This window comes from Hipposideros armiger, unplaced genomic scaffold, assembly GCF_001890085.2.
Source record: "Hipposideros armiger isolate ML-2016 unplaced genomic scaffold, ASM189008v1 scaffold_813, whole genome shotgun sequence".
In the NCBI taxonomy this organism is placed as follows: domain Eukaryota; kingdom Metazoa; phylum Chordata; class Mammalia; order Chiroptera; family Hipposideridae; genus Hipposideros; species Hipposideros armiger.
This window is the reverse complement of record NW_017732163.1, coordinates 444233-453615: the sequence shown is the minus strand read 5'-3', so window position 1 is coordinate 453615 and position 9383 is coordinate 444233. Positions and strand designations below refer to the sequence as shown.

Here is a 9383-nt window from a genome sequence, read left to right as displayed (position 1 = left end):
ACCTGCAAATCAAATAACCTAAAGGTGGGCAAATTGGGCGAACAGGGGTGGAGGAGAGAGAAGGGGGAAGTGCAGAAACACGTGCTGCAGGATGCAGACTGGAGCTCACTGCAGTCCAGAGCTTACCACAGTCATGGGAGGGAGAGGGAAGAATTCAGGCTGCGAGTGCATCCCCTATGCCCACATTCTTGCCTGAAGGATCAGCATATATTGGGTTGTCAGAAAAGTTATGACGCATTTTTGCAATGAAAAACATAGAAAAAATACGTCATGACTTTTCTGACAACCCAATAATACGCTAAACCCAGCACTTGCAGCAGAGACTTCGGAGCAAAGACTGAATATAGAAGGATGAGAATGGTGATTTAAGCCCTCACTGCTAGGCAGAAAACAAAGACATGAAGCTTGACTGCCTCCTCCTCACACATCCAGAGTTTGCCCCACCCCCACCGTCCCAGGGTTAGAAGCGGGCTGCAGAAGAAACGGCAGCAGTGTCAGATTAAAAAACAGTATCCACAACCCTGAAAACTGCAGCTCCGCAGCCACAGACTCACAGTGCAACTAATTCTGGCAAAAGGGAAAGAACTGTAGGGGCAAGACAACTGTGGACTGGTAGTCACCATTGCTCAGAGCCACATCTCACAGCCCACCCTGCTCCCACCTTTCTGGGTGGATCCCTGCAAGGGCAACCAGAGCATTGAGATACACAAGTTCTTCATCAGGCTGCAGGGGGAGGATTGGGATTTCAGAAGCTCTGAACTCTATCGCCTTCCACATCTCCGCATGGAGGTGGTAACCTGAGACCCAGGCAACCTGCTCACAGAGGAGAAGCCCACCTTCCAGAGAAACCTCCATTGCATGAGAAGTAGGAACAGTGCAAGAGAAAATATAACGCTACAGCATGAGAAAGAATGAAGGGCTGCAGCAGGAGAGAAAATAAAACATTCCACCAACACCTACTGGAAAGCAAGAGAAAGACCTCTTCATATCAACCTGCTGCAGAACCCACTCCTGTAGATGCCTAGGAAAAATAATAATTCATTAATTGCCATGAATAACCAAGGTAACAAGGCAGCTCAGAAAGAAAATGAAAAGTCTCCAGAAAGTGAATTTATTTATTTACTTTTATATATATATATATATATATATATATATATGTGTGTGTGTGTGTGTGTGTGTGTGTGTGTGTGTGTATTTTTAAAGATTTTTATGAGAGAGTTGGGGGATGGGAACAGCGCTGGAGAATTGGGGGAAGGGGAACAGACAAGTTGCTGTCCTTTTTTTGTTCTTCAGTCTAGTTGTGGAGGACGTTGCTTCACTGGCCCAAGTTGGCACCATCATTGTACTCTTCCTGGGTGAGGCAGATCAGTCGCCGGCTTCTGGATAGCCGCTCACGGCAACTGCTGGCCACTCATGCTGGCTGCTGGCTACACACGATAGCCCATGGTAACCCACTGCAGCAGTGGCTGCAGCCTACGCTGTCGCCGGTGACTCCCGGCAGCCCAGCTCCAGGTTGAGCTGTTGTTCAGCATCTTAGTTGTAGAGGGCAGTGTCACTGGCCCTCATATGTGGGATCCGAACTGGGGCCTTCTGGCGTCCCAAGCCCGCTCTTAACCAATGCACCACTCGGCCGGCCCTCCAGAAAGTGAATTTAAAGACATGGAAATATGTGACTTAAATAGAGAATTCAAGATTGCAGCTTTGAAAAAACTCAACAAGATGCAAAAAAATACAGGCAGGCAGTTTAATGAACTCAGAAACACAAAGAACAAAATGAACATTTTACCAAAGAGATTGAAATTTTAAAAAGAACTAAATAGAATTTCTGGATATTAAGAACTCAATAAAAGTAATGAAGAATGATGGGGCCTGCTGAGTGGCTCAGTTGATTAAGAGCTTGCTGAAGAGTGCAAGCTCTGAGCAACAGGGTCACCAGTTCGATTCCTACGTGGGCCAGTGAGCTGTGCCTGAGCTGAGCTGCTGCTGAGCTGACAACAGGTTACAGGATGGCTCAGCTGGTGAGAGCATGTGCTCCTAACAACAAGGTTGTCTGTTCAAGATGGTGAGCTACGCCCGTCCACAGCTAAGACTGAACTCGGCACCTTGAGCTGAGCTACTGCCTGGATGGCTCAGTGGATAGAGTGTGTGCTCTTCATGAGGCTGCTGGTTCGAATCCTGCATGGGATAGTGGCTATGCCCACCTGCAACTAAGATTGAACACGGCACCTTGAGCTGAGTGGTGCGACTGGGCTTGGAGCTGACCTTGCTGCGCCCTCCACAATTAAAATTGAAGGACAACAATTTGGCTGTTCCCCTCCCCCAATTCCCCAATAAAATCTTTAAAAAAAAATGAAGAATGCAATAGCCAGCTTAGGTAATAGAGCTGACCAGTTGGAGGAAAGAATCAGTGGCATTGAAGATAGAAATATGGAAATGACACAGATGGAAGAACAGAGAGACCTGAGAGTTAAAAGAAATGAAAGAACTCTACAAGAACTTTCTGACTTCATCAGAAAGCGCAACATAAGAAGAATGGCCATACCAGAAGGAGAAGAAAGGGAGAGGAGAACACAGAGTATATTCAAACAAATAATCGATGACAACTTCCCAAACTTGTGGAAAGAACTGGATCCTCGAATCCAAGAAGCAAACAGAACAGCCAGTTTCCTCAATCCCAATAGGACTTCTCCAAGGCATTGTATTGAAGCTGTCAGAAATTGATGACAAAGAAAGAATTCTCAAGGCAGCCAAGGAAAAGAAGACGGTAACCTATAAAGGAAAGCCCATTAGATTATCATCAGATTTTTCAGCAGAAACTACAAACCAGGAGGAAGTGGAATCAAATATTCAAACTATTGAAAGAGAGAAATTATGAGTCAAGAATAATATATGCAGCAAAGATATCCTTTAGATATGAGGGAGGAATAAAGACCTTTCCAGACATACAGAAGCTGAGGGAATTTTTTGACATATGACCTGTACTAGAAAAAATACTGAAGGAGGCTATTCAACCTGAAACAAAAAATCAAAACAACACAAAACAATGAGTAGTATTACAAACAGACAGACAGAAGCAGGAAATGGCAACTTCTACAAAAAATAGGACACTATACACTTGAACATAACATACAGGGTAAAGAAGAAAAAAACATTAAAAAAGGGGAAAAGAAGAAAAAGACAATTTGCTACTGCAGTGCAGAAATCAACTCACAGCATAAGCAGGGATAACTTGTGACAACAAAAAAGTAAAAAAGGGGAGAGAGTAAAGGCCTGAATCTGCAAAGGAGAATGGAGATAAAAAGCATGATGAGGAAAAAGGACTACTGTGAATGTGAAACTTTATTTTACATAAACTTAATGTTAACCACTCAAAAAAAATCAGAACTGAAATATATAACATAAAAAAAGAAGAAACAGAGGGAAAAATCACAGAATACCACCACACTGAAATAACAGACAGCAACAAAAGGCAAAGAAACAATGGCGACACTGAGCCACCAGAAAACCAAAGATATAATGAAAGGAAATCCTCATATATCAATAATCACCCTAAATGTAAATGGACTGAACTCACCAATAAAAAGACATAGAGAAGGAGATTGGATTAAAAAAAAAAAACCAACCGTATACTGCCTCCAAGAGACACATCTCAGCTACAAAGACAAATTTAGACTCAAAGTGAAAGGGGGGAAATTGACACTCCAAGCAAATGGTATTCAGAGAAACACAGGTATAGCCATACTTATATCAGAGGAAACAGAGTTCAGGATAAAAAAGGCAACAAGAGACAAAGATGGACATTTTATAATGATAAAGGGGACAATACAACAAGAAGACATAACAGTCATCAATATTTATGCCCCCAGTCGGAGCACTGAAATATACAAAGCAACTGCTAACAGAACTAAAGGGAGAAACTGACCGAAACACAATTATGTAGGGGACCTAAATACATCATTGACAGTTATGGATAGAGCATCCAAACAGAAAATAAATAAGGAAGTATCAGCCCTAAATGACACATTAGATGAAATGGACATAATTGACATTTATAGAGCACTTCATCCTAGAACATCAGACTATACATTCTTTTCTGGTGTACATGGAACATTCTCAAGGAGAGATCATGTATTGGGACATAAAACTAGCCTCAGCAATTTTAAGAAGATTGAAATCATACCAAGTATATTCTCTGATCACAAGGCTGTCAAATTGGATATTAACTGCAAAAAGAAAGCAGGAAAACCCACAAATATGTGGAGATTAAACAACATGCTTTTAAAGAACAACTGGATCAAAGAATAAATAAGAGGAGAGCTCAAAAGATACATAGAAACAAATGAGAATGAAAATACATCCTACCAAAATTTTGGGGATGCAGCAAAAGCAGTTTTAGAAGGGAAATTTATATAATTACAGGCCTATCTCAAGAAAGAATAAAAATCCCAGAAAATAACCTCACTTTACACCTTAACTAGAAAAAGAACAAATGAAACCCAAAGTCAGCAGAGGAAGGAAATAATAAAAGAGCAGAACTAAATGAAACAGAGAACAAAAAGACAACAAGAAATTAATGCAACAAAGAGCTAGTTCTGTGAAAAGATTAATAAAATTGACAAACCCTTGGCTAGACTCACTAAGATAAAAAGAAAAAAGACGTTGGGCCGGCCGAGTGGCGTGATGGTTAAAATAACTGGCTTGGGACGCCAGAGGGCCCTGGTTAGGATCCCACATATGAGGGCCAGTGACACTGACCTCCACAGCTAAGATGCTGAACAACAGCTCAACCTGGAGCTGGGTTGCCATGAGTCACCGGCGACTGCGTAGTCTGCAGTCCCTGTGGCAGTGGGTTGCCATGGGCTACCGTGTGTAGCCAGCAGCCAGCGTGAGCGGCCAGCAGCCGCAGTGAGCCACCATCCAGAAGCTGGTGACTGATCTGCCTCACCCGGGAGGAGTGCAATGATGGTGCCAACTTGGGCCAGTGAAGCAACGCCCTCCACAACTAGACTGAAGAACAAAACAAAAGCAACTTGTCTGTTCCCATTCCCCAATTCCCCAATAAAAATCTTAAAAAAAAAAGAAAGAGAAAAGATGCAAATAAAATCGGAAATGAAAGAGGAGACATTACCACAGATGTTACAGTAATACAAAGGCTCATCCAAGAATACTATGAACATATGGACAATATGCCACCAAATTCAATAACATGGAAGAAATGGACATGTTCCTAGAAACATAGCCTTTCTAGACTGAGTCACGAAGAACTGAAAAATCTAAATAGACCGAACAATAGTAAGGAAATTGAATCAGTCCTCCGAAACCTTCCCCAAAGCAAAAGTCCAGGACCAGATGGCTTCAATAGTGAATTCTACCAAACATTCAAAGAGGATCTAACACCTGTCCTCAAATTCTTCAAAAAAGTTGAAGAAGAGGCAATACTCCTTAGCTCATTTTATAAGGCCTATATTACCCTAATACCAAACCCTGGTAAGGATAACACAAGAAAAGAAAATTACAGACAATTTTGCCTGGTGAATACAGATGCAAACATCCTAAACAAAATCCTAGCAAATCGAATACAACAATGCATTAAAAAGATTATATATCATGATCAAGTGGGATTAATCCCAGGGGCACAAGGATGGTTGAACATACACAAATCAATCAATGTGATTACCACATTAAATAAAAGACAAAAATCATATGATTATATCAACTGCAGAAAAAAGCATTTGACAAGATACAACATCTATTTATGATTAAAACACTTAATGAAATGTGTATAGAAGGAAAGTATAATAAAGCCATATAAGACAAACCCTCAGCTAATATCATAATTAATGGTGAATAACTGAAACCCTTCACTCTACATTCAGGAACAAGGCAGGATTGTCCCCTATCACCTCTGCTTTTCAACATAGTATTGGAAGTCCTCACCAGAGCAATCAGGAAAGAGAAAGAAATAAAAGGCATCCAAATTGGGAATGAAAAAGTTAAATTGCCCCTTTTTGCAGATGAATTGATGTTCTATATAGAAAACCCTAAAGACTCCTCAAAAAAACTATTAGAAACAATGAACGAGTACAGTAAAGTTGCCAGCTACAAAATCAACGTACAAAAATCCATTGCAGCCTTTCTGGCTCCGGTGAAGTCATGGCGCCTGTGAAAAAGCTTGTGGCTAAGGGAGGCAAAAACAAGAAGCAGGTTCTGAAGTTTACCCTCGACTGCACCCACCCAGTCGAAGATGGAATCATGGATGCTGCCAATTTTGAGCAGTTTCTTCAGGAGCGAATCAAAGTGAATGGAAAAGCTGGGAATCTCGGTGGAGGGGTTGTAACCACTGAAAGGAGCAAGAGCAAGATCACTGTAACTTCTGAGGTGCCTTTTTCCAAAAGGTATTTGAAATATCTCACCAAAAAGTATTTGAAGAAGAACAATCTACATGATTGGTTGCGCATAGTTGCTAACAGCAAAGAAAGTTACGAATTGCATTACTTCCAGATTAACCAGGACGAAGAAGAGGAGGAAGATGAGGATTAAAACTCATTACTCTGGAATGTTTTGTATGAGTTCTTATACTAATAATGTAGTCTCAGAAAAATAAATTTAAAAAAACCTCAAGTCCTTTTGCAATTGCAACACAAAAAATAAAATACCTGGGAATAAACTTAACCAAGGATGTGGAGGTATACACTGAAAACTATAAGACATTTTTAGAAGAAATTTAAGAAGACACATTTAAGAAATGGAAAGGAGAAATTTAAGAAATGGAAAGACATTCCATGTTTATGGATTGGAAGAATCAAAATAGTTAAAATGGCCATATTACCCAAAGCAATATATAGATTCAATGCAATCCCCATCAAAAGCCCAGTGGCATTTTTCAAAGAAATAGAACAAAAAATCATCAGATTTGAATGGAACCACAAAAGACCCCGAATAGCCAAAGCAACCCTAAGAAAAAAATAATGCTGGAGGTATCACACTCCCTGACATCAGCTTGTACTACTGAGCAACAATACTCAAAACAGCATGGTTTTGGCAGAAAAACAGACACAAAGACCAATGGAATAGAATTGAAACCCAGAAATAAACCCACATGAATATGGACAGATAATTTTCAACAAAGGAGCCAAAAACATACAATGGAGAAAAGAACACCTCTTCAATAAATGGTGCTGGGAGATTTGGAAAGTCACATGCAAAAGAATGAAACTAGACTCCTGTCTGTCACCATGTACCAAACTTAACTCAAAATGGATCAAAGACCTAAACATAAGACCTGAAAGAATAAGCTGCATAGAAGAAAACATAGGTACTAAACTTGTGGACCTTGGGTTCAAAGAGGATTTTTTGAATTTGTACTCAAAGGCAAGGGAAATAAAAGCTAAAATAAATGAATGGACCTACAGTAAAACCTTGGATTGTGAGTAACTTGGTTTGTGAGTGTTCTGCAAGACAAGCAAACATTTCTAATACCTTTTAACGTGGTAAACAAGCAATGTCTTGCAATACGAGTAGTTTGTTTTTGGAACGAATTATGCTTGCAAACCAAGGTATTAATGTATATCAAACTAAAAGGCTTCTGCACAGCAAAAGAAACCGTTGACAAAATTGGCAACCAACAGAATGGAGAAGATATTTGCAAACACCACCTCCAATAAGGGGCTAATAATATCCAAAATATTGGGTTGTCGGAAAAATCATGACACATGTTTGCAACAAATAGCACTAGTTCATTTTGGGAAGTACTAGAGTCATTCGCATCTATGTTATTGCTATGTCATTTGACAGCTGACAGTTCTAGCTTTATTCTAAAAAAAATTGAGCGATTTGGTTGAGATTTGGAGATTTTACAACAAGTTAAAGATGGAAGACCGAACTGTGCATTTTTGCCATATTTTACTGTTTTATTTCCATAAAAGGAAGAACTTGCATCAAGCTTGTGAACAGTTTCATAAAGTTTACAGTGACAATGCTCTACAAGAACGTCAGTGCCAACCATGGTTCATGAAATTCTGTGCTGGTGATTTTGATCTCAACGACGCTCCTTGGTCAGGGAGGCCCACTGAGGTAGATGATGACAAAATAAAGGCATTGATTGAGTCAAACCCACATGACATGACACAAGAGATTGCAGAAACATTGAACATCCATCATTCAAGCATTCATGACCACCTGAAGAAGCTGGGATATGTAAGCAAGCTCGATATTTGGGTTCCACATGAACTCAAAGAAGTTCATTTGATGGTACGTATAAACATCTGCAACATGATCATTAAGTGTGAGGAAAACGATCCTTTTTTGAAGCAACTGATAACTGGTGATGAGAAGTGGATTGTTTACAACAATGTAGTGCACAAACGGTCTTGGTCCCGATGTGATGATTCGCCTCAAATGACATCGAAAGCAGACATTCATCAGAGGAAGGTTATGCTCTTGTGTGGTGGGATTTTAAAGGTGTGTTTTTTGAGCTCCTACTAAGGAACCAAACAATCAGTTCGAATGTGTACTGTCAGTAATTGGACAGTTTGAACGAATCCATCATCCAGAAACGTCCAGAGCTTGTTAATTGTAAAGGAGTTGTGTTCTATCATGACAAAATGAGACCACACACAAGTTTGATCACCTGTCAAAAATTATTGGAGCTTGGATGAGATGTGTTGCCACACCCACCATACTCACCTGACCTTGCGCTGTCAGACTTCCACTTGTTTCTCTCTCTTTAAAACTTCTTGCATGGTATAATGTTCAATTCAGATGAGGCTGTAAATCAGCACCTTGTTCAGTTTTTCGCAAATAAAGACAGGTCCTTCTATGAACGAGGAATTAAGAAGCTCACTGAAAGATGGCAAAAGGTTATCGAACAAAACAGGCAATATATCATTGGTTGATCTTTGTTCTTTATATAAATAAATGACCTTTGAAAAACATAGAGAAAATAGGTCATGACTTTTACGACAACCCAATACCTGGGATGCCAAAAAAATATATACACATGACTTGTATTCATATTTTATTATTGGTATATATTGAGTATTACAATTTTAATACAGAGTTTTCCTTTCTTAAAATGTGTATACATTTTTTGGCATCATCCATATATAAGGAACTCATACAGCTCAACAAGAAAAAGACAAACAACCCAATTAAAAAATGGGCAGAGGACCTGAATAGACATTTCTCTAAAGAGGACATACAGATGCCCAATAGACATATGAAAAGATGCTCAACATCACTATGCATCAGGGAAATGCAAATAAAAACTACAATGAGATATCACCTCACACCAGTTAGATTAGCTATCATTAAGACAAATGATAACAAATGTTGGAGAGGCTGTGGAGAAAAACGAACCCTCATACACTGTTGGTGGGAATGCA

The 9383-nt window shown here is 39.8% G+C and overlaps 1 pseudogene; it reads left to right on the top strand.

Moving 5' to 3' along the window:
* The first annotated feature begins 6112 nt into the window (after positions 1 to 6112).
* LOC109374343 (60S ribosomal protein L22 pseudogene) lies at positions 6113 to 6576 on the top strand (annotated as a pseudogene).
* The last annotated feature ends 2807 nt before the right edge of the window (positions 6577 to 9383 follow it).